We start from the raw sequence: 27,707 nt of genomic DNA, 5'->3' as shown, positions 1-27,707 counted from the left end.
AGGTTTGGTATATAGGTGGGTAATTCCTCCCTCTGTGTTGCTGTTGTTGTTTCATTGATTTGTGGGAACTCTATTTTTGGCTGCACTGGGTCTTCATTGCTGTACCCAGGCTTTTCTAATTGCAGTGCATCAGCTTTTGCGTGTGGGGGCTTCTTGTTGCAGAGCGTGGGCTCTTGGGTGTATTGGCTCAGTAACTGGGGCTCTCGGGCTCTAGAGCACAGGTTCAGTAATTATGGTAAACTGGTTTCATTGCCCCATGGCATATGGGATCTTTCCAGACCAGGGATCAAACCCTTGTCCCCTGTATTGGCAGGCAGATTCTTCCCCACTGGACCACCAGGGAAGTCCTATGTTCTTTAAGGGCCTCTTGAAGAAGAGATTTCTGTTGGGATTTCAAATTGAAATGCATTGAAGCTATAGATCAATTTGTGAAGAATTAATATTTTTATGAGATTGGGTCTTTTCTCTCCAAGAATATATTTCTCTAATTGGGTCTTCTTCATAGCCTTTCAATGAAATTTTGTAATTCTCTTGGTAGAAGTCTTGCACATACTTTGTTAGATTCATTCCTAAGTATCTTGTTTATTGATACTGTAGGGAAGGGGAATGTCCTCCTTGACCTTCCAGGGTTCCTGGCTGGGTCTGAAAATTAAACTGACAAAGACAGACTCACAGGAGAAAAGCGTGCAAATTTATTTAGTACAAGTTTTACTAGATTCAGGAGCTTTGGTATTAAAGGCCTGAAGAAACAGTCTGTACTTTAATGCTGATTTTGATAAAGAATGGTCAGTAGTGTAGAAATATGAAAGCTTAAGGAGTCTAAGGTAAATATAGCGAACATTGTATGGCATCTTTCAAAAAGTTTAATTTCTGTTTATTGACTGTATATACAGGTGCTAATGGTCTATGCATGTTGACTTTTATAGCCAGAAACATCACCAAACTCTCATTCATCTGAGCAGGCTGTGTACATACTCTTTTGAATTTCCTATATATACTGTCATTGTGATTTCTTCCTTTGCAATCTAATATATATTTTCTTTTTCTTTCCTACTCCACTATTTAGGACCTTAAGTACAATACTGAATAGAAGTGGAGATGGCAACACACTTATCATGTTGCCCATTTTAAAGGGAATGGTTACCTATAATGTTTGCTGTAGGTTTTCATAAATGGCTTTTATCAAGGAAAATATTCCTAGTTTTCAAAGAATTTCATCTGAATTGATATTGAAGCTTTCTACTTTTCTTATTTATTTATGTATTTAATTTGGCCACACCAAGAGGCATGTGGGATCTTAGTTCCTCGATCAGGGATCAAACCTGTGCCCCGTGAAGTGGAAGCCTGGAGTGTCTTAACCACTAGACAGCCAGGGAAGTCCTGGATATTGAATTTTATGAAAGAATTTGCCTGCATCCACTGAGATCATTATATGATTTTTCTCCTTTAATGTTTTAATGTGGCAAATTACATTAATTGATTATTCTAATTTGAAATTAACCTTGTATTCTTGGGTAAGTCAATTTGGTTATAATTATTGTCTTGCTGGATTCAAATTGCTGAAATTTTGCCTGTGACTCTTCTGTCTATATTTATGCATGAGGTTGACTTGAAATTTTGTTTCTCACACTCTCCTCATCAGATTTTGGTGTAAAGTTATGCCAGCCTTATAAAATGATTTGAGAAATAATCCCTCTTTTTCCATACTCTAGAATAGCTTGTGAGAGTCTGGAATTATTTATTCCTTGAATGTTCAGTAGAAGTCACTGGTAAAACTGTTTCAGCCTGGGTTTTTCTTTGAAGAAAATTTAACAATAGATTCAACTACTTGAATGGTTATGAGCCCCTTCTGGTTTTCTATTTCAGTTTTATTAACATAATTCTTGGATTTTTCCCACTTCATCTAAGTTTTCAAATTAATTGGCATAGAAATGCTCACAAATTTGTCCTCACTTTCTGTGTCATGTGTGATTATAAACTATATAGGAATATAGTTTATTCCTCACATTGTTGGTACCTTTTCTTTTTCCCTCAATCAGTTTTAACCAGAGGTTTGTAAAATGTGTTGTGTGATGGTTTAGTTGCTAAGTTGTGTCTGACTCTGAGACCCTGTGGACTGTAGCCTGCCAGGCTTCTCTGTCCATGGAATTCTCCAGGCAAGAATACTGGAATAGGTTTCTACTTCTTCCTACAGGGGATCTTTCCAACCCAGGGATCAAACCCACTTCTCCTGCTTGGCAGTCAGATTCTTTGCCACTGAGCCATCTGGGAAGTCTGTAAAATGTGTTGCTGCTGCTGCTAAGTCGCTTCAGTTGTGTCCGACTCTGTGCGACCCCATAGACGGTAGCCCACCAGGTTCCCCCATCCCTGGGATTCTCCAGGCAAGAACATTGGAGTTGGGTTGCCATTTCCTTCTCCAATGCATGAAAGTAAAAAGTGAAAGTGAAGTCGCTCAGTTGCGTCCAACTCTTAGCGACCCCATGGACTGCAGCCCACTAGGCTCCTCCATCCATGGGATTTTCCAGGCAAGAGTACTGGAGTGGGGTGCCATTGCCTTCTCTGGTAAAATGTGTTAGTCTCTCACAAATCCAGTGTTTGGCTTAACTGGTCTTTTCTATTGTATATTTTCAGCTTTTTTATTTTATCTTCCTTTCTACTGCTTTATTGAACTATATTTTGTGTTCCGTTTCTAACTTTTTTGCTCTTTACATTTAAAGCTATTTTCTACTATAAGCTTTTAGATCTATAAATTTCACTTTAACTACTTTAGCTTTCTCTCTCAAGTTTTCACACGTAGTATCAAATATTTGATACACAGTATTTAAACACTTACATTTTCATATGGATTTGTTCTTTGACCCAAACAAATGGATTTTTCTAGTTTTTTTTTTTTTAACTGATTCTTGACTTAATTGCATTGTAGTCAAGAGAATACGCTCTGTATGATAGGAAATTTTCCAAATTTTTGAGACTTGCTCTATGGCTCAATCTATGACCAATGGGTGGGTTTAAAAATACATTTTTTTCTTATTCTATGATTTTGCACTTGGGATCCCTCCTTTATTAGGTCTGCCACTAAACTCGCCACTTAAAGCAGACCCTCTGGTTTTCTGGTTTTCTTCTGCCCCCAAGACTCCCAAAGCTGCAAAAACCAATATTCAGATTCATTCAATTCAGCAAATACCTTCCAGGCAAAAGGTGACTTTGGCCTTTGCTTACTGCTCTGAGTTCTGGCCTTTATATGCTCTCCTAGGACTATTTCTTAACTCCTTGCCAGTTTTTGGATCCCTTCTAGAATATATCTTTTAATATTTTACCCAGTATTCTTGTTGTTGTTGTTTTCAGTGGAAGAGTTAGATACTCAGCCGAGCATATAACTAGAAACGGAAATCCTCTTTTCGTTTTCACCAAATATTTGTTGAATGCCTACTGTGTGTGGACTAAGCACTGTAGTTGTGATCTGTGCAAGGTGGACTAGAGACACAAGAAAAAGGATGCAGACTGGGGTAGGACAGGAGGCACCAGACAGAAGCTGGTGGGAAGCTGGCTGAAACTATGGTTTGGGGCGTCAAGCAGGCCTGGGGTGAAGGTCAGGGTCTCAGCTTACTGGCTGTGGGGCCCGAGGCAAGTCACTCAACCTCTCTGTGCCTTCATTCCCTTCTTCAATAAACTGGCATTAACAATAGCAGCTGCCTCAGAGGCTTGTAGTTAGAATTACTAGAAAGCTCAGCAGTGATGGCTCAGAAAATGCTAACTAGTCTGTGTTCTCACAGAAGAGATGCATAAACTGAAAACAACAAGGTTATTTCTCTGTGACTGAATCCCCTCCCCCCGGAGCTGCCAGCGGAAGGGCATAGGACCCCCTGCCTTCCAACTCTGGGCTGCGGAAACTGGATCCTTATCCTAGTGACCATCTTTCCCTCTTCCAAAACCCCTCAACGAGACCCCCTTCTCACCGGCCCTCTCTCTCCTGACTTAGATCGCTTCCTCGACGAGTTTAGATTGTGGAAATCTGGGACAGGAAGGCAAGGTCTGCAGGCAACTTCTGCTTTCCAGAAGTTCCCTGAGACAAGCAGCATGTCTGGGTGCATTCTCATGCGGGAGGTCGGTGTGGGGGGGTGGGGGGTGAGAAAGGGGGCAATGCATGAAGAAAAATGAATGTTCACGTTTTAAAAGCTAGCCTGCTGCAGAAGGGATGGCTAAAGCATACCAGCTAGAAGGAGGAGGAACGGAGAAGAGCGCCCTGGATGCTATGCAGGAGAACCTGGGCTTTTTCCTCTAGGCAGTGGACTGCCAATAACTGGTGCCCGGGTCTCGTCTGTGATTCAAGGTGAAGGGTGCTTAGAAGTTGAGGAACAGAGGGCAGGGAGACCAGCTGGAATATGTCCCCCAGGGAATCCTCAGATGCCGGGGTCCAGCCCCGGCTGATCCAGGGTATTCGAAGGGGAGACGGCGTCGGCGACTATTTAAATATTCATCAAAGATATAAAGAGTAATAGAATGAGGATAGCTCAGTAGGAAAATTCAGTGGAGAAAAGAGGCTGAGTAGCTTGGTTTATGCGGGAGACCAATAAAACTTCAAGACAAGAAGATTGCACCACTTACGTAGGCTGCAGGCGTCCTTCCGTTCTCCCGAAGGAGAGGAGACACTGAGGCCTCCCCGGTCGGATCTTAGAAGCCCAGGCATAATTAGTAAGCATGGTGGGTTCCGCGCTCCAGATGGAGACTCAGCCAGAGTTTGAGAGAGAGAGACATGGGGAGACCAGTATTTCGAGGAACTGATCCCAATTCTTTATTTTCCAGTCTGTTTTTATACACTGAGATGTTATACAAAAGTCACGTGGGGTCAGCAGTCCTGACTTTTATCAAAGTCAGGTGCTTCATACAAATGTATACAGAGGTCTTAGGGGTGTTACATCATCTTCTGGCCAGGGGGGCCTGCTGACAATTTACGACTCTCTCCTTGTGGCAGTGGTCAGTCAACCAGAACGCTTTTTTCTCCAAGGGCAATTATTCTTAAAACAGACGCCACCCAAATAAAGTTACATTCCTGTAGGGTGAGGGTGTAGTGGGTTTTAGTTAAGGAAAGAATTTACTTAGCCTAAGGTATAACATGATTTATATCAAAGGTTAATACTTATTTCTTCTATTTATTCATTAATGTGTGTAAGGGCAGGGGATGTGGAGCCTTAGCAACAAACATTGGCTCAACAAATGAAAAATGCTTCACCAATACAATTTCTAATCAGCCCACTATACTTATACTAATGGTTTTCTAACTTTTCTAAGGAACCTGTTTTTAGAAGGTTTAAAGCATCTCGTGCTTCTCAGGGTTGGGAGGCTGTGAGCAATCACATGTGGCTGGACGAGCCTGTCAGGCAGGCTAGAGAAACTTCAGAGGAGTTTGTAGGTTGAAACACTCCTATCACGCTCAGGAATTATTATTAACTGGAGCTCTAAGTTAACTCCTTCTCTGAAAGAGGTGGTGGGGGACAGCCCCCCGTAAAGTCAGAGGTGTAGGGGAGAGCACAAAGTAGTTAAGTAGGCAGGCTCTGGTTATGGGGGTAGATGCTCGAGAATTTCCAGGGGGACTCCTGAGGCTCGATCCCACCTTTGCGTATGTCAAGCCTCCTTCCTCATGACCTTTGCCATGGGGGGAGTGCCTCATGCCGGCCCCCAACACTCAGAGATGCTGTGGGAGAGGGCCTGATGGCTAGAAGGTGAGGTCTCCTGTTGTGCAGCTGGGGAGGTGACTGAAGCCCGTCAAAACAGAGAGCTTTGGAGAGTAGAAACGACAAGACATGGTGGACATGGAGGGGAGAGGAAGGACACAAGACCTCCTCCTAGGTTTCTGGCAAGGATGACTACATGGATGATGGTGCAACTAGCCATGATAGGAGATTCAGGAGGAGCAGGTTTGAAGAAACAAATGCAATGGACCTGCATTTGATGTCACGGTGGGCCAGGCTGGTGGAGGTGTCTAAATTCTCTGAACACGGGCATGGGGCCCTTGGGCTTCTGGCTAGGGCGAGGATGTGGGAGTTTCCAGGAGGAAATCGTGCTCAGTAGTATCTTACTCTTGAGGCTGTGAGGGAAGGTATGAAAGGGTACACAGAATTTGGCAACCAAAAGTTTGTTGGTAACTCTGGCATGAGTAGCATCAGGGGTGGAGGAGGAGCGAGAGCAAGGCTGTGAAGAGGTGAAAAAGCAGAGTCTCTTCTTTCCAGCTTGGCTGGGGAGCCAAGTTGGGAGATAAGTTGATGGCCTGCGGGGGCAAGAAAGCCGACTCCTGCTCCTTCTTCTCTCCCACCCCGCGGCTTCCAGCTTCCTGAGCCCACTCACATGGAGGGGTGGTCCAGAGTTGGGGCAGGGGACACCAGAGGGTGAGGCTCCTCCCACAAAGTGGGAAGGAGTGGGGCTAGGACATCTGCAGGAAGTGCTTCTTGCCTCCTGCATTCCAGTGGACTCGGAGGGAATGGAGGCTCCAAACACTCTTCTTAGATGTTAGGGGCAGGAAAGTAAGTGTTAGTAACTCAATAGTGTCCGAGTCTTTGCGATCCCATGGACTGTAGCTCACTAGGCTCCATGAAATTCTCCAGGCAAGAATACTGGAGTAGGTTGCCATTCCCTTCTCCCAGGGATCTTCCTGAACCTGGGTCTCCTGCCTTGTGGGCGGATTCTTCACCAACTGAGCCAGCAGAGAAGTCATGGGCAGGAAGTGAAGGCATATCACGCAACAGATATTTCATGAGTCTTTGTTTTGCTTAGGTAGTGGCGTAATGTAGGTAAATATCAGAGAATGAGGAAATGGCAAATGCGTGAACCTGTCACTCAGATAAGGGATCCAATCTCAGGTAGTTTGGAGGGACGGAAGTTGTGTAGGGCTTCCTGAATGACGAAAGGAAGGAGGCCTAACAGAATAGTTTCTTCCCAAGCTCTTTCCCAAGGCAGTGAGAATGGCCTCAAAGAAACAGGAAAAATCTAAGGGGTAGGGGGGCGGTGGGGAGGAGAAAAGCAAACAAGTAACAGAATACTCAGGTCCCACACTAAGCTAAATTAGGCACTTTACTATGCCTGTATGCTCAGTTGCTAAGTCCTGACTCTTTGCGACCTCATGGACTGTAGCCTGCCAGGCAACTCTAGTTCATGGGATTTCCCAGGGAAAAATACTTAGTGGGTTGCCATTTCCTTCTCCAGGAGATCTTCCCAAGTTGGGGATCAAAGCTGCCTCTCCTGCATTGGCAGGTGGGTTCTTTACCACTGAGCCACCAGGGAAGCCTGCTTTAAGAGTAATGGTGTGTGATTCTCAAGACAACCCCAGGAGAAAGGCATTCCTGTTCCCATTCTATTAACATAGAAAGTAAGGGTCCAACTATTTTTCTCACTTTAATTTCATTTCTCCAGAGCAGAGTAAAATACTCTGAAATACAAAGGGAAACGTCCAGCCTCTGTCTTTGAAAATTTTTATCCACTTGTGAAGCCTGGCACCCAAAAGGGAAACTCTAGAGTCCTTGGGCCAAGGAAACCACCTACGTTTCTGTGGGGCCCTGGTTAAGGATGGGGTGAAGCTTGGCTGAATGCTTGAGAAAGGCAGAAGGAACTTGGAGGAGGAAGTGGTTGTCTGGTTCCTTCTGCAGAGGCCACCTAGGGGCCCTGAGACAGGGAGCTGGTTCCCTGGTCACAGCCCTGTCAGCCCACACTCTGTCGGTGGGAGGAGACTGAGCTGCGGCTGGGCTTGGGAGGAGCTTTATATTAATGCCCTACTTTTCAATATCCTCAAATCTGTGTAAGTTGTCATCCACAGGATGCATACTGAGAAGTTAATGGAATTTGGAAGGAATTCATAACTTTCAGTAAGGGCATAGGCAGCGAAGAGATAAAAGCCAGTGTGCAACAATAATATCCAGCCCGAGCAATCCATTTGCTTAAATGTATATTTTCAAAAAGGGATGTGTAATAGGATGGGGGCAGGGCGCAGGGAAGTAATCAAACAGATGTGCTACTGGTAATCGAAAGTGGATTATGAAATACTGAGGCCTTGTATCTTTTTTGCCCTTTACTGTGTTCAGTCGCATGGGACTCTTTTACAACCCTCTGGACTATCCATGGGAGTCTCCAGGCAAGAATACTGGAGTGGGGTTCCACTTCCTTCTCTAGGGGACCTTGCAGATCCAGCGATACTGCGCCTCCTGCACTGGCAGGCGGGTTCTTTACCACTGAGCCACCTGGGAAGCCCCTTTCATATTTATTCTTTTGGGGCAATTGGGCTCTAAGATGCTCGTGACGCACTGCAGGGTTGCCATGGGGACCAGGAAATACTATTATAGAAAGGTAACGTTCGGATGGCCCCACGCCCGCCAGAGGTAGGGGCCAGCCGAGCGCGCGGGAGATGGGAGGCTCCGCTGCGCAAGGGGCCGCGGGCTGGAGGGCGGCGCGTGGCCGGGAGGGGGCGGTGGAGCGGCGTCGTCACGTGGCGGGGCGGGGCCTGCGAGTCGCCCGCCTGCCTGCCCGCCCGCCGCCGCTGCTCCGCCGCCCCGCCGCCGCGTCCCATTCATGAGGGCCGCCCGGCTCGGCTGCGGCCCAGGCGGCTCCCGAGGCAGCGGCGGCGGCGGCGGGATCCCGGGCCCCGCGCGCGCCCCTGGCCGGCCCCGCCCCCTCGGCCGCCCGCGAGCGCGCCCAGCCCGGCGGGTCCTCGCCGAAGCCGTCCGGCCGCCGCCTGCCCTCCAGGCGCCGGCGCGGGCCGGGAGCGGAGTCGCCGCAGGTAAGCGGGGTCGCGGGGCCGGGTCCTCCCCGCGGTGAGGGGGGTGGTGGGGAGGGGCGTCTCCAGCTCGGCTGCAGGCCGGGCCCCCTGCCTGCGCCCCCTGCGGGCGGGCAGACGCGGAGAAATTCGGCGCCCCCGGCGCACGAGTGGAGGGTGACTCCGGGCCCCCTTGCCCGGCCCTGCGGCGCGGAGGCGGAGCTGCGGTCCCGGAGACGCTCGGCCGCGCGGGTCCCAGCGAGGGAAGCGCCGCCGGAGGCCGCGTCTCCATCCCGCCCCCGGGCCTGGGGGAGGGGGCCCGGCACGTGATCGCGGCTCGGCCGGGAAGTTGCTGTTATTTCTCTGTGGCCGTTCGTTCTCCAGGCGTCTCCGCCTCCGGGCTCTGGACCGGATCCCGAGCGTGAGTAGTTCTCCTCCTCCTCCCAGACCCCCTCCCCGCGCACATCCCCGTTTGCGTCGACCGTGTGCAAAGGATGCTGAGGCTTTCTCTCTCGACTTCTGACCCCGGCGGGTCTCCACCTCTCCCTTCGCCGGGGTAGATGGAGACTGTGCCCAGTGAATACTGGGCATGTGGCCTGGAAGAAAACCTTTAGGAAAACCTTTACCAGAAAGATCAGCCTCCCTTTCAGAAAGTGCTGGAAGTCGGACAGTTCGGAAATGTTAAGAATTAACTTAGCAAACCGCTAGTTTCATTTAAAAATGCACGATTGAAAAACTGCCCCCTCCCCCCGTCCCCACACTGAAAAAGTGCCCCTTGCCTTGGTGTCAGGCCAGGCCTTATTGAAGCTCTTTGCCCTGTGCGGATGCTCGTGAGTGTTACTGGTTATTGAAACTTGCCCTGGCTAGTTTCTAAAGCTTTGACAACACGTAGCCAGTCCTGAGGTAGATTTTGAAGTATTTAGAAATTGTTTAGGGGCCCCTGATGGCTTATATGTTGATGGTCTGATGTTGATTGCTCTCAGCTGCGGTAACATTGGAAAGGGCGGCAGGTACAGCAGAGGTGGGAGCAGCAGGGGAAGGGCCCCCTAGTGCAGCATCGTCTCTGCTGAAGGGGCGGCAGCCTCAGGCCATCCTGGGCAGGAGTGTGAAAAGCCCCCAGGCCAGGGGTGGAAAGGCATTGGACCGTGTGGGTGGCCGATTCCCTCCAGTTATAAAGTGCAGTTGGGGGTGATGTGTCAGATTGGAGCACCTCCAGGCCCAGGGGTGGATGGTGAAGGCCGAAGAATGCTAGAAATGAGACTGGTAGGTTCTGTTGTAATTGATGGTGAGGTTGAGAACCAACTAGAGAAGCTTTGTTTTGGAGGAACTGGAAGTGGGAGCATTGGAAGGCCATCTGACACTACAGTAAAGACACTGGTGAGAAGCAGATGATTAGGATCGGCTGGGCTCTGTGTGGTTGCTCCGTTGTTCTTGTGGCTGCGAAAGGTGCTGGTCACTGGGGATTGCCACGTTTGGGTTACTGGCTGCACACTCTCTCTCCTAAGCTAGACTGTGTCCTAGAAGGTCAGACTCTGGTAGCTGCCAGCTCCCAGGGTAAGGCTAGCTTCTAGAAGCATCTCTGTGGAGGTCTGTAGAATGAAGGTAGGAAGACGTGGACAGTGTGTCCGTAACAGTGACTCGAGAGCTGGTGGCACTTCCTGAATGAATTCAGCTCTCCTGAATTGTGAGCCCTGGATGCACAGTCCAGGCCATGCCACTCACTGGAGGTGGTAGTGGTGGCTTAGCCACTCAGTCGTGTCGGACTCTTTGCAACCCCATGGACTGTAGCCTCCCAGGATCCTGTGTCTCTGGGGTTTCCCAGGCAAGAATACTGGAGTGGGTTGCCATTTCCTCCTCCAGGGGATCTTCCTGACCAAGGGATCCAACCTACGTCTCCTGAATCGCAGATGGGTTCTTTACTGCGAGCCGCCAGGGAAGCCCCCACCCCGCTGGAGGTGTTCAGTGAACTGATATACATTACAGTGAACATCTTGCAGTGTTTACATATTAACGAGTTTAGAGATAGCTTGGTTCTCTGTGTTGGCAGCTATGCTGCTTCATCTATACGCATTTCCTCATAGGTGGCAGCGGTGACACCCAGCTGGAAGCTTTGTCTAGTTAGGAGGTGGATTCAGCTGCCTCCCGTGGGTGCTTAGCAACCTGTCAGGAAGTGCCCCTTCAAACAAGTCTGCCCACCTTTAAATCCTTTTGATCCGACCCCAGCGGCTGTCGCTGTGTGTGTACGTGTGTGCCCGCATTGAGTTGCCCATCTATCTCTGAGCAGTGATTTGGGGCCTTTATTTTGAAAGCCCGTTTTGGTCTGTGGTATTTCGCTTCATTTAGAAGTACGTTGTTTTCCTCCTGGCTGAGCCCGAGTCCTCTGACTTGTCATTTGCCTTCTTTGTGATGAAACAACACACAGGTTGGTAGCAGCACCTTCTGTAGGTGGTGGGTGCATGCTCGGTCGTGTCCGACTCTGTGACCCTGTGGACTGTAGCCCACCAGGCTTCTCTGTCCATATGGAGTCTCCAGGCAAGAATACTGTAATGGGTTGCCATGCCCTCCTCCAGGGGTACTTTCCAATGCAGGGATTGAACCCACTTCTCTTGTGTCTCGTGCATTGGCAGGCAGAATCCTATATAAATGCTGCCTTACTGCAACTTTGAGGATAGTTACTACAGGCTGGAGCAGGATGCTGTATGACTTTTATCTTAGTAATAAAGTATTTTAAGTAAGTCATTTTGGTGGCTTTGCTGGCTAATAGCGGTGATTTGGGGAATCGACCTTCCCTGCCTTGGGCTTGAGTCTTTTAGTTACACTCTGTCACTCCAGCTAGACACTTCACATGTGTCCAGGGTGAAAGTGGAGAGAGAGTTGCTTGGGATCTCTGTGAGTCCTTGGCAGCGGCAAGCTGGGTCCAGGTGGTCTGGCCTGCTCTGGAACCCTGGGACTGGGGGATTCGGCTCCTAAGTATCCATTCCCTCTAGAGGGAAGAAGGAAAAGAAAATCTGTTAGGAGATAAACGGTGCTGCGATGCAAGATAAAGCCCCGTAGTGTGACATTTGGAATTAAATGATAAATTACATTGTACAATCTTGTTTGCTTCACTGATTATAGTTTAGAACCTCTTTTCCTCTAAAGACTTTGAGTGCTAAATTGCAATGATGCTGTTTGTCAGTTAGACTGGTGTTAAAATTGCTACAAAGAAATGAAGAAAGGAGCCAGAATGCATTCACCTGGTAAAGCAAGGCTCCTTGGCCACAGCATCAGCCCCTTTGCCTGCCTTCATCTCAGGTCTACCAGAAGGGTGTGGCCAAACCCCAGGAGGGGTTTATATGACTGTTAGGTGGAAAGTGAAACTCGCTTAGTCATGTCCACCTCTTTTCGACCCCATGGACTGAATAGTCCATGGAATTCTTCAGGCCAGAATACTGGAGTGGGTAGCCATTCCCTTCTCCAGGGGATCTTCCCAACCCAGGGGTCAAACCCGGGTGTCCTGCATTGCAGGCAGATTCTTTACCAGCTGAGCCCACAAGGGAAGCCCAAGAATACTGGAGTGGGTAGCCTATCCCTTCTCCAGCAGATCTTCCCAACGCAGGAATCGAACCAGGATCTCCTGCATTGCAGACAGAGTCTTTACCAACTGAACTGGTGGGTGGGGGGTGCTTTTAAAATTATTTTTAGACTATTTATATCAAATATATGATTTGAGAGACTACATACATGTTCAGGGGCTGGGACTAGAAGGTGATCTTTTAAAAAGCCATTTGGAATACGTGGCCAGTTTTTGTCCTGTTTGCATTTAGAACTTTATTATGCAGTGTTGTGTGTATCTGCAGTTATCTGCATATTTTCAACATGACCTATCCAAATAAGACTTCCCTGCTTCTTCGGAGGAGAAGCATTGGCTCCCAGGAAAGCACTGCTCACTTTGCCCTGGTAGCTGATGGATTGCCTTTATCTGACTTTCTTGGCATGTGTGAACAGTTTAGATAATCTTATGAACAGTAATTAACCTTACGAACAGTAACTGAGTCTGTTGGCTTTATTTCATTTCATATCCTTATTTATTTTCTGTACCAAGTCCCTTGATTGTTTTGAAATATGTAAGTTTGTCTGAACTGCGTCAACTGATTTTTGTTTCAACCAGGCAGAGTATAAGAATCTGCCTGCAATACAGGAGACCCAGCTTCCATCCCTGTGTCGGGAAGATCGCCTGGAGAAGGGAATGCCAACCCACTCCAGTATTCTTGCCTGGAAATCTCATGGACAGAGGTGCCTCAGGGCCTACAGTCCATGGGGTTGCAGAGAGTTGGACACGACTGAGAGACTAACGCTTTGAGAGTATAAGTAAAATTCAGAGTGGTTTGTAAATTCTAAATTGTTTTCAGCTTCTAGCATTTTTTCCATCTTTCCTACTCAAAAATCTAGAATGGTCCTTCTCGCCTGTTTTAGCAAATCTGAATTTCTCCTCTGTCAATTTCCTCCCAACCATCTCCACCTGCCTGAACATTTAATCCTCTAGACCCACTTCCCTTGATCGCCATCAGCTGCAGGGAGGCGCACCCTTTGCGTGTGGTGACACAGTTGCTCTTTCGTTTGTCCTAGGCTGCTTTGTGTCTGCTCTCAAGTCATCCATGGATTTCCTCTAGCTGCTCACCAGGGTCAGAGGAGACAACAACTGTTGCCTTAGTTTTCAGACACTCCCTGTGGCCAATCGGCCCCCTTTGCTCTGTAAATATTGAACCAAAGGGAGTGGAGGAGAGGTGGACTGTTGGATGGAATAAGAAGCCAGATGTAAAGGCTTGTTGTATTCTAGCGAAAAGACAGTTTGAAGAGGGAAGGAACTTTTAAACAGGGGCACCATTGGGGACCGGTCATGGGGACAAGATCTGTAGGTTTACAAGTCTCTGTGAAGGGGAGAGAGAGGAAGGGACAGGTCTTCACGGGTTGATGTATGGAAGGCATCAGATCCAGGGTGCCCAGGTGGTGGTGCCACCTAGTACCTGAAGGCACCTGTTGTGCTCTCTCCAATTGTCTTGATTTTTACCTTTTTTGGTCATTTGTTAATTTAGTTGTTGTATATTTTATGTAACATTACGGGGAGTGCAAAGGAACGTGGATTTGAAAAGTTTAAGAAACACGATTAAAGACAGTAATATTTCAAAGAGAAGAGGAACCAGTACCTAGGTTTAGAAGTGACTTGGTTTTGGTGAGTATGATTAAGTAATTGTAGATGAAGAGGAGATGCTGAGGGCAGGGGAAACCTCCTTCAGAAACTCTGAAGCTGGGACTAGTGACTTTCTCGCAGGAAAGAAGATGGGTATGTGGCACCAAGTAATGTCTTCAGTGGCTGAATGTATGCATCTACCTATTTCTGAAACATAATGGAAGGGGTGATATTATTTTGTTTTTCAATCTTTTGTAAGATGTTTTCCAATCTTTACTAAGATGTGTTCCTTTTTATAGAGAAAGGATCATAATTGTAAAGAAGTTCATTGGTTAATCTGGAATTGAAATCTACCTGAGCCTTCCTCCTGCCTCTGAATAAGCAGAGGCAGTGTGCGGTGGTCAGGATGGTTCTTATCTCTTCATTTAGTGGTGATGTGACGTTTTTTGCTCCTGATAAGCTAGGTGTGTCCTGCTGTGCTAGAGACGTGCAGTTTCATTCATTCTGAAGGGCCCTTGAAAGGTAGAAGCTCTTCAATATAAACTCATCCGTTAATCTTATTGTATGATTTTGTATAGTTATCAACTGGGAGACAGTCAAACCATCAGACAGTTCATGTGAACTAAGTACTCTGAATTGCTGCTCCCTGGTATGAAGTGGTACTTCCTCTGATGGGTGGGTCATAGACTTGTGACCCTCGTAAACTGATGTCTTTTCTGAACCCAGTGTAAGTCAGGGAGTGCTTGGGCTTAGAGGAGACCCCTAGGGGACATACATTTTGTTTCAAGATTCTGTGTGAATATACTTTTGCCTCATCAGGAGTCTACGTGTAATTATGTTTTTCTTTGTAAGACTTTCAAAGACTCTACCCACATATTTCTTTAAAATTTCAACATTTTTGGATGAATTTTGAGTCACATTAATAGCCATAACCAACCCAATGGAGATGAACTTGAGCAGACTCTGGGAGATAGTGGAGGACCGGAAGCCTGGCATGCTACAGTCCATGGGGTTGCAAAGAGTCAGACACGACTTAGTGACTGAACAAGAAAAATAATCATAACGTCTTTTTACATAAGAACTACACAGAAGCAGGACTTATTTAGGGAAGCATCGTTTAAGAGAGAAGTTTTCCGTTTTATAACTAAAAACGTTAGTGCTTTTTGAGAAAGAACTGATCTTTTGTTGACCTGGCTCAACCAGTTCAAAAAACTTGCCTAAGTAATGTTATTTGAAAAGTAAGAATTTGGAATTTGGGGGTCTTTAAAAGATAGCTGCTCCATCCACTGAGGCTCTCCGTTTGCAAAATGGTGCTGATGTCTACTTTTAGGAACACTCCATGTTTCTAGGAGGTGCTTAATGTTTGTAAGACCTTGTCATCATCATTGCAGTTACATGATTGAACACTTTCTTAGGGCAAGGCGTTGTGGTTCACACAAATTATCTCAAGAGTCACGACGACTCTGGGAGGTGGAGATAATAGTCCCATTTTCTAGGTAAAGATGGTGAGGCTGGAAGAGCTTTGCCAAAGGCTGGCAGCTGTGCAGGGGCGGTGCTGCCCTCACCCCATCACCACCGCTCTGCCCAAGGACCGTAAGAATTCACCTGTGTCTGCTCAACAGGCTGGAGCCAGTTTTCGGGCTTTGTTTTGACTTGATTAGGTAACACTGGAGAACTAATTCTTAATGTCAGCATCTATCAATTGCTAGAAGGCTAGCACCTGCTGTGTAGGCGCCTTGGGTTTCTCTGAGGCATTTATGTGTGAAAGCCAACGGTGCAAAGGCAAGAAGTGCCAGGGAGAGAACCCCGGAGGCCATGGGCCTGGGACCGCGATGGAATCAGCGGGACTGTGTGATGCCAGGTCCCTCTGCCTGCCTCTCCCGGCACGAGCGCGTCGATGGCCTGAGTCGGGATGGAGCGTTTAAAACACGGCCCCTAAACGCTGGCCGAGTATTGTCCTCAGCTGAGTCCCTGAGGACGCTGATTCTGTTTAGTGTCGAGAAGGAGAACTGGGCTCAGCTGGACTTCTAGAGACATCGTTTGTCAGAATCCACGAAGCTCCCTTCCTCAGGGATCTTCCCAGGTACTCTGGACTGTCCACTTGCGCGTCCTCTGTGACTCCCCGTTACCTGGGACTGGACTGAGGGTCTCAGCCCCGAGTCCAACGTGGCCAAGCTGGATGGGGCTTCCAGCTGTCTCCTCCACACGTAGCCTCTCCCCTCCCGTGGGGGCAGCCGCTGAGACCTCTAATGCTGTTGAGTTTGAGGGTTTCTTAATTGGTGCTTTCTTCACTGTGTCGTTTGACTCAACTTGCCAACTCCATCTGCAGAAAGATTCTAATGGAGTTTTAATGGTGTTTTCCTTACTTGTGAATAAATTAACGATTTGGGACTTATCAGCTCTTCAGTACAGGGGAACTTCCCATTAAACAAATACATTCATAGACCTTCAGGAATTTCCACGTTCTGAAGTACACTTTTGGCCTTAAGTTGACTCAGTTGTCTCATCTATAATGTGGAGACAACAATACCTATACAACTGGGCTGGTTCTCGGGTTTCAAGGACGATGTGTGTTAAATGTCAGAGCCTCAATTCGCCCCAGGACCGAGGCTGGTTGGTGGACTGGGGGCTCTGACTAGACCAGGGCAAAGGGCCGGAAGGCAGCAGAACATCCCCCTTGCCCTGAAGCAGCTTGCAGCCTTGTCGGGGAGTTAAGTCTGCTTCTCTGTGAAGCTGGATAGGGAGGGGTTGAAAGGGAGCCGAGGAAGAATCAGAGAGACCTCTGTGCTTGTATTTTTAGCATGAGAATATGATGTTTGGTTGAAAGATGTTTATGTCTCAGAAATATGATTGCTTCCTGTGCTTAAAATTTCTTCCTTGACCCAGAAACTTTAATCTTTATAGTGTCAAAATAGGAAATATGCTTTTGTAAGTCAGCAGTTTTGTATATACTTTATGTACTACGTACATTTACAAATTTAAGCCTTGGGATTTTCGCTCTGGCTGTGTGAATCTTGTTGTCCAGGCCTGTAGGGAGAGCCGTGTCTTTGTATCTGCAAAGCAGAGCTGTCGTCTGTACTTGGTATATATACTGCAGATGAACGCATAATTAAAAGAAAATTCTGTTGCTGACTGCTTTATAACTCGTCTCTAAGTAGTTGACATTTTTCTGCAGGTTTCAATCATTTTCATAAAAAATTTACTTAGATTATAAAACTATGTGTAGTTTTATTCTCTGCTAGTTGAAAAATACTAATATACCTGTATTGCTGTGGTAGCTGATCTTTTTTTTTTTCCCCAACTGCTGAATGTTATCCTGGTAAACTGCTGGCTGAATCTTTTGCTGATGTCCTTGCCATCAAATGGGAAAGGGCTTCTGTGTAGGGCTTCCTAGGTGGCTCAGATAGTAAAGAATCTGCCTGCAATGTGAGAGACCTGGGTTCACTCCCTTGGTTGGGAAGATCCCCTCGAGAATGGAATGGCTACCCACTCCTGTATTCTTGCCTGGAGAATTCCATGGACAGAGGAGACTGATGGGCTACATACAGCCCATGGGGTTACAAAGGGTCAGACGTGACTGAGCAACTTTTACCTTTTTGTTTCTGTGTTACGACGTTTCCCTACCCGGCGCAAATCATCTGGATAACATAGTAGGAACTCTGCTGTATTTAAGTTTCCTGGTTCATTTGTTTGGTCTTGTTAATGAAAAGTACCTAAATCCCAAATGGACCACCAGGGCTGATGCTGAGAGTTGGAAAAGGGCTTCTCCTAATTAAAAGCCAAACAAAACAAAACCTCATGGTGCTCCTATGCACTTGGTGTTTATTTCTCTTTTCTCTAGTAGATTGCATTCCAGTAAACAAGATTCTTTTTTATAAAGCTGCATCACATAATAAATCTCTCCATCTTAAGACATTTTAAAGTATATGTGTGTATATATGTATTTATATGTAGTTTGCAAATTCAAATAGTACTTTGAATACTCTTCCTCACTCTTGCTCACTGCTTCCTGAAAGCAACTCCTTTCAGCTCTTCTGCCTGTTTTGTGTGGGACTTGGGTGCGTGTGTGCGTGTGTGCACGCGCACTGCTTGCCCCTCGATAGCTTGGTTTTTCTGATTGGAGGCTTTCTCAGAGAAAGTGACTTCCTGGTGTGTGAGGTGAAGATTCATCCCCTGTATAACCCTCCTTACACACGTTTCCTTCCATCCTCCCAACATAGCTGTATCATAATTTATTTTCTCAATATTCGGTGTTTATGTTTTCATGACTGAATATGGTTCAGAGCCAAGCCTGTGCAAGGATCCTGTTTCTCCAGCAGTTCCAGTCTTTGTCTTCTCTGGAGTTAGTTGCTGTGTTGGTGAATGTGTCAGGCCCCCAGCTTCCGACAGAGCTCCGGACCCCTCGCCTGGGTCCCCGTGACCCTTGCCTGCCTCGGGCCTGCCCTCCCGGTGGCAGGTGCAGGAAGGGCTGCTGGAGGTCAAGGGCCCCTCCCGTCGTGACCGCCTCCCCTGGAGCTGGGAGGTGGGTGCTGCCCCTCCTGTCTGCAGGCACCTGTGGGAACGTTCAGTTTGGAAAATCATGGTTTTGACTTGGAAGTTTTCTTGGGAGTTGTCGTGGTTTCTGACATCTCTCCACCAAGGAGGGCTTCTGAGCACTTTCCGACTGTGTGATCCTCCTTGTTTTTTCCTGCATCCATCTTTCATCTTTCAAAAGCATGACACCTTCCACTTCCTCTAAGCACACTTTTTACTTGCCAGTTACTCCTCTTGTATTTCTTCCTGTTGACCTGGTGAGTGGATTCCTTTGCTAGGGCTGCCATCACAGAGTGCCACAAATGATGACTTAAACCCAGAAGCATGCTGTGTCGAAGTTCTGGAGGCCACGGGTCCAAGGTCGTGGTGTCAGCAGGCCTGGGTCCTCCAGGGCCGCCTCTCTCGTTAGGCACCAGCCTCGGCATTTCTTGTGGGCGGGCCGCGTGATCTCTTCCTCAGGTTCTCGTGGCCTACTCCCCGGGTGTGCGTGTCTGTGTGTGTCTCTCTTTGTCCAGGGCTCCCCTTGGCATAAGGGAGCCAGTCATTCATTTAGGGCCCATCCTGACGACCGCATTTGAGCTCAGTTAACCTCTGTAAAGATCCTGCTTCCAGATAAGGTGGTGGTGTGATGTGTTGAGGGTTTGAACATCGACTTACCCTGGGCCACAGTTCAGCCCAGAAGAATGATTTTCAAGAGGGAATGCTGACCAGGTAAGACCCTCTGTGTCAATAGCGTGTCCTGTTATTGTAACCTCTTAAAAGATGCTTTTAGTCACATCTGTCTTCACTGAAGATCAGAAAACCACTCTCAGGAAACAGTTTTTTGATTGCACTTGGAGATTTTTGTTCAGAGTCTGTGACTGCTAAAATTTCCACTGGTTTCCTGAATGTTTTATAACTTAGCATCTGAGTCACCTCATTTCGACTCTGGCCTTGATTCTACAGTAATTTGAAGGTTGGCAGAATGCCTAAAGAAAGAGCAGCTGCAGACCCTGGGAGAGTAGATCGAAGTCTGTCCCGCATGTTAGGTAGCCACAGTCCTGTGCTCTGTTTGTCCTCAGGTGCGGCTTTCACCTAACGTCACCCACTCCATTCCTTCCTGCCTGCGCCCTTTGACCTCCTTCATAGCCGTTATCCTGGTCTGGCGTTGTCTCTGTCTTTGCCTCTCTCTCCTTCGCGTTACAGTGTAAGTGCTGTGTGGGCAGGTGCCTGGTCCGCCCAGTTCGCTGCTTGATCCCAGCTCAGAATCGAACATTGAACAGCACGTCCAAGTAGATGCTGCTTTTAAACAGATTGATGTGGGAAACAAGCTTTGTTTTCCAACATTACAAACGCTGCTTCACTGACCCACTGTTGCTCTTGGGAATTCTCTCTGTCTGTGAAGGAGCTCCTGTTCCCCGGGGCAGGGCGGGGGAGGAGGGGGCGCTGGCTGCAGCTGCTCTCTCTGTCCACCCAGAGCCCCGAGAGGGATGGCCCCTCCTGACATACCTGAAAACTCCCCTGGGGCCCTGGTAGGCACAGTGCACGGTCAAGCAGGATGTGAAATTCGAGTCCTGTCTGCACTCGCCTAGCTGGAAGGCCCTTCCAGGTTTCCCCCGGCCTTCTGCAGCTGCAGCCTGGGATGCCGGAGCTGGGTGGCTGCCCGGGAGTCCACAGCCCTGCCTCCCAGCCTCCTGATTGCCACGTGCTGTCTGACAGTCCCCAGGTGGTTCCAGAAAGAAGAGGAGGAAGTGGTGAATTTGTGCTTCCTGATCTGAGAGACTTCCTCTGAGATACCAGGGGCTGCATTCCTGAGAGTGAAATGCAGGGGACCTGCGGCTATCTGTGTTACAGGAGCTGAGGCCTCCTGGCCACAGTCATGACATCAGTTAACTAAGCTGATGGGTTGGTGCTTGTTTTTTTCCTTGATCGTTTAATTGTTGTGCTGCAAGTCATGAGGAAAACCCTCCTCTCCACCGTAGGAGTCACTGAAAGGTGATTGAGGCAGTGAAAGAGGCTGGTCTAATTGTTTATGTGGCAGAAGTCACCTTCTAACTAGGGTTGTGGCACCGGAACGCATCGCGGCTCTCTGAAACCAGGTGAGATCCATTCCCACACAAGGGCTCGGCATTCTGATGATGGCCAGGGCTGTAGCTTTAACCTCCCTAATACTCCTTTCAATTTAAGTTAGAGAAATACAAGCTTCAAAAATGAACTGTGCATATTCGTGAAGTGTTGAAACCGTCACCTCTCATGCAGTGGTTTACACTCAGCTTTGGCACTCCTGGAAAATGTATGGAACTTGGTGCCTGGGGCAAGGTCTCTGTGAAACCAGATGATGGGGTGGGGAGGTGGAATGTGGTTCTGTTGTTCTGCGGGGGGGTGTGTGTGTGTGTGTGTGTGTGAGAGAGAAACTTGCTGAGTAGATATGTACGTACATACTGTGTGTGTGAGAGAGAAACTTGCTGCGTAGATATGTACGTACATGCTGTCCTGGGATGAGAACAGCCCCCAGTGCCCACTGAGGGGGGACTGGTGGGTGGTGATCATTGGTGGACATTATTCAAAATGAAAAACACTGACGTTTAAATAACAGATGCGTATGTTATTAATAAGATCTAAAATTTACCCGTAAGCTTTAATTACCTCAAGTGCTTAGTTTTGTACTCCCATTACAAGTGGCTGATAAGGAATCTGTTTATACTCCTGCAAACAGTGTGTCTGTGAAGGAATGTGAGGAAGAGCGGGTGCAGTCCAGGGGCAGTATCTGCATGTCGGGGACTCTGTCATTCTCACACATTTGGGAACACTTCATCCTTTTAAAGTTGCTTTCAGTCTTGAAATACATCTCTTCATGCTCAGTGGTGGAAGATCTTTACCCTTCAAGGTAGGTTAGGTTTATGAAAAGAACCAGAAGGCATTCGGAGCAAACCTGGTGGATGAGGCGAGAGAGAGAAGTGAATCACAGCTGCTTTTGTACTGCTGAAGAGTTGTGACTGCATAGTAGTGACACTGGCTTTTATCCTGTGTAACACCTAAATTTAAAGAAGAAAAAATTAATAACGTGCTGGACAGTGGTACAAAAATAGGATTGGTTTACTGTGTACCCCTCAGTAGTGATTAAAGGAGAGTATTCTCATTAAGTAGTTAGGTCACGTGTCAGGGTGACTAAGCGGTTTTACACCAAAACTTGGAAGAAGGCAATACATGGGGAAGATGTCTTCCCGTCGCTTGGGGAGGCCAGTCTAGGGTGGATGGGGGTGCAGGGGGGGTGAGGGGTGCAGGTATGGGAGTAGCTGGATCTAGCCTTTTTACCTGAAGACCTTTGCCTACACTTCTCGGGCTCTTCTGACCCAGGTCAGCCCTAATTTGGCTCTTTGGGGCTGGAATCTCTTGAGTTAAGACTCACATACTATTTGCACAAATTGGCTGAAGGGTAGACCTTACTTGGGTGGGCCTCAGGGAGCGGGAAGTGGTTTGGGAAGCTAAAATGAGAGCTAAGAAGAGCTATTGACTGAAGTGGGAGTTAAGTCATAGGTCACTTGTTTACTTTGCTGTGTCCCTCAGTGAACAGTGGGCTCCTTGACAGCAGGGGTCCTATCCTGATATCACCTGTTAGGCTCCTGCATGACCCAGGTCTTTTCAATACAGATCTTCCTCCACTTAAGAATAGGGTTACATCCTGATGAACTCATCCTAAGTTGAAAACATCCTAAATCGAAAATACATTTAATATACCCCTCGCCTGCCGTGCATCACAGCCCAGCCTACCTTAAACGTGCTCAGAACACCTCCATTAGCCTAGAGTTGGGCAGGACCAACTCACAGAACCTGTCCTGTCATGAAGTGCTGACTGTCTCCTGTGACGGATTGCTGTCCTCAAAGTGAGGAACAGAATGGTGTTCTGGGTGCAGGATGGCTGTAAGTGTGTCGCCATTGGCCCTCGCGACGGGGCGGCTGGCTGGGAGCCGGGCCGCCTCTGCCCAGCACGGGAGAGGATCGCAGAGCGGGCAGATCCCTAGCCTGGGAAAAGATCAAAATTCAGAATGCAAAGTAAGGTTTCTGCTGAATGCATATTGCTCTCGCACCATTATAAAGCTGAAAAGTCGTAAGTTGAACCATTGTGAAGTTAAAAATTCACAAGCCAAACCATTATAGGTTGTGGACAGTCTGTATATTGTTTCTTAATGAAGGAAGAAGACTAGTACTTGTTGAGTACCTCGTAGTTTCCATGTGCTGCTGTTGCTGAACCAAGCTTAGGTCCGCTCACCCTCTCACAGTAAAGTCTATCTCCTGACACCAGGTTGTGCTGAAGGAAAGGGCAGTGTTTATTCAGGGCGCCAAGCAGGGAGTCCAGGGCAGCTCGTGCTCAAAACACCTGAACTCCCCGTGGCTTTCGGTAAAGCATCTTTAAAGGCAAGGAGAGGGAAGGGTGTCCCAGCTGGTGCACTGTTCTCTGATTGGCTGATGGTGTGGTGACAGCATGGTTAACATTGTCAGTCCTTAGGCTCCAGTAGGTCTGGGGGCTGTCTGCTCATGGGCCTCAAGTGGTTCATTTCTTCCATTTGGTAGAGGTTTTAGCATCTGTGAAACAAGTCAGGAAATGTTGTGTTGAAACATCAGATACTGTTATCTAGGCACTTCACAGAGGAGCTGCAGCAGAGGATATGGGGAGGGGGGTCTGTCCCTGGAAGGCCCTACAGGGTCCTGCTCAGTTACACAGGACTCTGAACTCCTTGAACTCTGGACAGAGTCCTCCCTGGTGAACACTGCTGTGACCCCAGCTCTGTGGAGGGGAGGGGTCGTGTGGGGCTCCGGTCAGACTGAAGCTCAGGATGGTTACGTGTCAGGGAACTCGGGAAGTGGTAGAGCCATCATTTAAGACTGCCTAAATTCAGAGCCCAAGCTGTGTGCCTAACCAGAACCAGTGCATAAATACAGGGCCACGTGCGATCTAGATAAACCATGGCTCTCAACTGGAAGGATTTTGCTCCCAGGGGACACTTGGATACGGGGGATACATGTTTGGTTGTCTTGGCTGGGAAGATGGCCACAGACATCATGTGGTGAGTTGGGGGGCGGCGGGAGGGCAGGTAAGAGATGCTGCTCCCTCTACACACTGGTGAGGTTTTCCTGCATCTGCAACGCTTTTCTGTTTGGTTTTTTGAAAATGGCCATCAATAAGTATGAAGTGGTATTTCTTTGTGGTTTTGTTTGCATTTCTTTAATGATTAACCATGGTAAGCATCTTTCATGTACTTAACTGGCCATTTGTGTATCTTCAGAGAGATACTTGTGCATGTCTTTTGCTGATACTTTGATAGGGTTGCCTTTATGTTGTTGAGTTGTACAAAAGTTCTTTCCATATTGTGGACATGAAACTGTTACTAGATATGTGATTTGCAGGTATTTTCTCCCATTCTGTAGTTTGTCATTTCCCTTTCTTGATAAGGTCCTTTGATGCAGGGGAAAAAAGTTTTAAATTTTGATGGAATGCAATTTATCTTTCATTACTCATGTTATTGGTATTATATCTAAGAATCATTGAGTTTCATGGTTTTACCTCCTATACTTAGGTCTTTGATCTGTTTTGAGCTAGTTATTCTGTAAGAAGTGTCTTACACAATAGGTCTTCTGTATATGTGAATTAGACACCTACAGTGTGGTTACACAGACAGGCTCTGGAGCTGGGGTTGTCTCTACACCATGTGTTGAAGAGACTGTTCTTTCCCCTTTGAATAGAATTGGCACCCTTGTCAAAAGCAATTGGCCTTGGATGTTTGGGTGTGTTTCTGGATGCTGGCTTCTGTTCTGTTGGTCTGTGTGTTTATCTTTATGCCAGTACCACATCATGTTGATTACTGTGGCTTTATGACAAGATTTGGAAGATTACTGTGGCTTTATAACAAGATTTGGAATCGGGAACTTTGTTGTTCTTCTTCAAGGTTGTTTTGGCCCCTTGCAATTCTATGTCAATTTGAGGATAGACTTTGTATTTCAGCAAAAAAAAGGTCTGTTGGGGTTTTGATAAGATTGATTTGAATCTATAGGTGGCTTTGGGTAGTATTGACATCTCAGCAGTGTTAAGTCTTTGTAGCCATGAACGCGAGGCTGTTTAGTCACTTTAAATTCTATTTACTTATTCTATTTACTTTAGTCACTTTAGATTTCTTTTAGCAATGTTTTGTGATTTTAAATATGTAAATATTCACCTCCTTGGCTACATTTATTCCTAGATATCTTATTCTTTTAGATTTATTTTATTTGAGATTTTAAAAATACCTAGCACATCAAATTTGAATTCCAAATTGTGTTATGTCCTAGAAGTTACTATGGAGACATCTTGAGGTTTCAGTAAGTGGATTGGGGTTTGAACCTGGATTTGGCACTTAAAAAAAATTAGCTCCCTCTGAGCCTCTATTTCTTCATCTGTAAAGTACAAGGATAAAGCAAACCTATCTACACAGAAGTTGTATAGATCAGAGATAATGGTTGCAAAGGACTAGCTCCAGAGTGTAACTCAGAGTTAAAAATACTAGAGAAAGAATGCTGGGTTGCCAGTATTGTGTTTTCTCGTATGGTTTCAAAGTCAATACTGATGTATTACACAGTTTGTCATGAATGTTTAGCTTATATTCCCTTTATTTGCTGATTTCTTTTCACATCCAGAAGTTTTGTGATTAAAATATACATTAAAAGCATTAGTAAAATTATTCTGTTGCAAAGGCTAGTGATTTTTACACAAAGTAAATATCCTCTTCCTTAGAGAGTCTCATGAAGTGTGTTGCGTCTGTAAGAGAAACAGATTGTAACAAAACGTCAGGCTCGTTTGTTTTGGTAGTTGCTGTATACTTATAGGAGGGGTACTTTTCTTCTAACGTTGCTGCTTTCAGATGCCTCTGTGCTTTCTTGGATCCTACCTGTGCCCAGACATTGCAGGGTTTAATTTTAGATACGTTAGCATTTAACCTCTCAGTAGCAAAGCTGACATAAGGCTTTACCTTCAGTGAAGGGTGCACCTGCTCCTGCCATCTTGAAACTGAGTTCTGTGTGTGATATAACTGGGTACCAGTACTGCAATTTTTAACTTTTTTTTTTTAATTCATCTTAGGGGAGCTTTCTATTGAAGTAGGCAGATCCAACCTCTGAAAGACAATAATCTCAGAATTCTGATTTTTTATTTTATTTTAAATTTCACTGGTTAAATAAAATCTGGTAACAGACTTAAATGTAGCATTAGAATGTTCCAACTGAAAGTGAATTCCTCAAGTTATTCTCATAGCAATGCGTTTTAAGCCTTGTTTGCCGTTCATTTCCCGAAGAACACAAATGAACCTGCATGCAAGAAGAGATCCTGTGTGTTCTCATGGGGACACAGGGCTGATGGGAATGCAGTCAGGCTGAGAAACATGGAAGTTTGAAAAAGAAACAGCGGAAGAGCAGGCTGACCACAGAAACCAAGCGGGTTTTCCAGACTCCATTGGAAGCCCATTTGAGCCTGCAGAGCATCTGTCCTGTGGGGTGACTCTGATCAGCACTCGTGAGGCTTCTTGATTAAAATGATAATCCCAGCGGCTTGGGTGGTATTTTCTTTAAGCCTGCTAATATAGCAGTAAGCAAGTTGTGAATTAAACACCGACAATACAGTTAAGAGCAGAGACTCTGAAGTCAGACAGGCGCTCATGTACGTCTGGCTTCTCCGTGTAAGACGTGACCGGGTTCTTGCTCTTGGCGACGGTTTGGCCTGTGTGCACTGTCTCTTGAAATCCTCGTGTACTTATTATTTGTATGAATTTTACGTGTGATAGCATTTTTACTTTCCCCCCAAGAAACTGCAGATCCAGGTGATTACTGCTGAGTTCCTAGCTTCTGAGTACTTACTCATCACTATGGTAGCAGCTCATTTATCTAGATGGAAGACTTCAGGAAGGAGAGTACCAGCTAATCACCAGTATTTTTAAAGCAAAGAATATTGTAAGTAATTTTTTGAAGGAGGTGAAATTGCAGCAACAAAAATAATTAAAACAGCTGTCACCAGTTTTTCTCAAGTGGTCCGGAAGATCTTCAGTGAGAAACGTTGTACAGAACCAGAGGAATGTGAACCTGACTGACACCGGCCGCTACAGGATACTGATCTCAGTTTGTGACATTTTCTGCTGTCCTTCTCTGGATTGTGTTAATGATACTGTTGGCCCTTGCTCATTGTTAGTTCCCCGGGTGAGCGCTAAGCCATCCCGCGTGGCGCAGCATGGCGACACCAGCCTGTGCCCCACCCCCACCCCCACCCCCAGCGGCACCTGCCGCGATGGCTGTGTGCTCCTGCCAGGTGTGAGGTTATAGCAGAGAATTGGTTACTAAAAGGTTAAAGCACCACACTTTTTAAAGGATGTACAGTTTTTTGAATTTGATAATTCGACAGGGATTTCTAGAGTGTGAGCGAAATGGGGAGACATAGCCGTCATACAGAAGCTTGCTTATTATTCTTAGGGGTTGGCCCCTGCATGTCACCATGGGGGCAGGACCATTGCAAACTACTATTCATAGCGTGAAAGGGGAGACTAGAAAGACAAACATTTAAACGGGAACAGTTGCGAGTAACGGGACACACACACATACCTGCAAGTGAGGCAGCTGCCCTGGGGTTTCCCGTTTGGCTTTATTTTCGTGAAAGTGTCATCCAGGATGTCGGACACAAGTCAGGCCATGGTTCTTCTGACCTTTTGTTGGGCTGTTTAAGCTTTACTCTTAACGGTCACACACTTGACTCCTGTAGACAAGTAGCATTCTGGTCTCAAAATATTGGTTGAAAGTTTGACTTAGAAACATGAGTGTCAGAGTATGAGAGCTCAGAAGTGGTTTAGTCTCAAATGCCTTAAACTGGGATATTCACTGAGGACATTCTAGGCCATTTGTTCAGTAACTGTGGTACCTCAGTTCCCGAAATTGGTAGAAGAAAACTTTGACCAGTTAGCCTTAAAAAAAAAAAAAAATGGACGTTTCAAAGTAGACTATAAAAAATGTTGAATTTTAAATGTAAGATGTACGTCATCAAGATTATTGTTGGGAGAGTTGATTTAAGCTGGGTGTTCTGCCCTCAGGAGACCCTTCTGTTTTTTTCACCTCTGTTCTAAAAAGACCTGCTTATGTTCGACTGTTCGTTCATTCACAGCTCAGGTGAAAACTGCCACTAGCTAATGCTGTTTAGAGTTTGGTGGTTGGGTGTGTGAGGACACGATGAGACCCTGGAACTTGAGTAGACTGGATGGCCATTCTCCAACAAATGGCTGA

General features: G+C 46.7%; 1 protein-coding gene across 2 annotated transcripts in view; it reads left to right on the top strand.

Moving 5' to 3' along the window:
* Positions 1-8,663: 8,663 nt before the first annotated feature.
* The window catches only part of LPIN2 (lipin 2), a 76,186-nt gene continuing 57,142 nt past the window's right edge, over positions 8,664-27,707 (top strand). Inside the window, exon 1 of one of the 2 annotated variants that reach the window (XM_027526070.1) lies at positions 8,664-8,761. The gene's annotated coding sequence lies outside the window, so the exon portion shown is untranslated. Of the gene's footprint in view, positions 8,762-9,139; positions 9,159-27,707 lie in introns of those variants that run through there. The other variant, XM_027526071.1, reaches the window with a different exon arrangement.

The sequence above is a fragment of the Bos indicus x Bos taurus genome, chromosome 24, assembly GCF_003369695.1.
Source record: "Bos indicus x Bos taurus breed Angus x Brahman F1 hybrid chromosome 24, Bos_hybrid_MaternalHap_v2.0, whole genome shotgun sequence".
NCBI classification, from domain to species: Eukaryota; Metazoa; Chordata; class Mammalia; order Artiodactyla; family Bovidae; genus Bos; species Bos indicus x Bos taurus.
The sequence above is the reverse complement of the archived record's forward strand: the minus strand, read 5'-3'. Positions and strand labels throughout refer to the sequence as shown.